The sequence below is a fragment of the Palaemon carinicauda genome, chromosome 16 (genome assembly GCF_036898095.1).
Source record: "Palaemon carinicauda isolate YSFRI2023 chromosome 16, ASM3689809v2, whole genome shotgun sequence".
Lineage (NCBI taxonomy): Eukaryota > Metazoa > Arthropoda > Malacostraca > Decapoda > Palaemonidae > Palaemon > Palaemon carinicauda.
Window position 1 is genome coordinate 73,921,798 of NC_090740.1, and position 1,189 is coordinate 73,922,986.

The window sequence follows — 1,189 nt, forward strand, 5'->3', positions numbered from 1 at the left end:
TCTAAGGATTTCAGATCACTTGCACAGATAGATCTCATTGATATGCAGTCCATAAATCAGAAACAATATAAGTGGATTTTGAACTACCGGGATCATCTAATTAAGCTTATTGATCTTCCGGTATTAACTTCTAAGAGAGCCTCTGAAGTGTTTTCCAATTGTTGAATATTTTCTTAACATTCGGTGCACCTTCCGTTCTTCAGTCAGATAACTGATCGCAGCACAAGTCACCAGTGAGCTCAAATATTGTGGCCTGATCTTATGATAGCTCATGATGACCCTAGACATATGTTAAGCCAATGTACAATAAAAAAATCCAACTGCGATAACAAGGACATACAGATTACCTAACTGGCTAATAATAACACATCAGACTGTATCATTGTGTTGACATGTTTTCAATTCCAAAAGAATTCAAGTCACCATACTGGTATAAATAGAGCACCAATCGCTGCAAGCTTTGGGCCACCTACATCTAATCTTCCTCGTGAAATCCTCTCAAAGTTACAAACACACGACGATCTACTCCACATTCAAGATCAACAAAACTAGAACCACGACATTCAACCAAAGCAACCGTCATTATAAATGGCAGATCAAGAGCACATTTAGCAACAAAGGAAGAGAACTGTCGATTCACAACTGCAACAAGCAGAAAAAAAGATTAAACAGGAGTAGGATAATGCTGTCTGACACCCAGGTCGGGAACAATATAGTTCTACCAATTCCATCAGTGGATTAAAGGACAAATGCCAGGAATATACTGTAATTAGTGTTATTATTGACATCTCGGAAAGTGAGATGTGTTCAATAGCTGTAAAAGCAGGGTTGTTAAACACAAAATATACCGGAAATCAATTTTATTGATGTGCCACAACGCTTCATGCTATGAATACTATGAATATGAACACGAAGTGTCATTACGCACATCTGTACAATGCGAATCCAATTATGGTGGTCAGGTTTTTATAAGATGTAATTGTGACAATTGTGCAAGAAGTGAGAAATGTCAGATAAATAGATGTCGATGTTTTAAAGTCAAGGTTTTATGTAATTTCAAATGTCATGCAATCCTAGATTGTAAGAATGAAAATCATTATTTGCTTTCCTCACCACCTACTGTGTCAATTATTTGATTCTTTTGTATCGTGAGTCATTTATTTTTAAAGTCCTTGCTTTTATGAGAAAT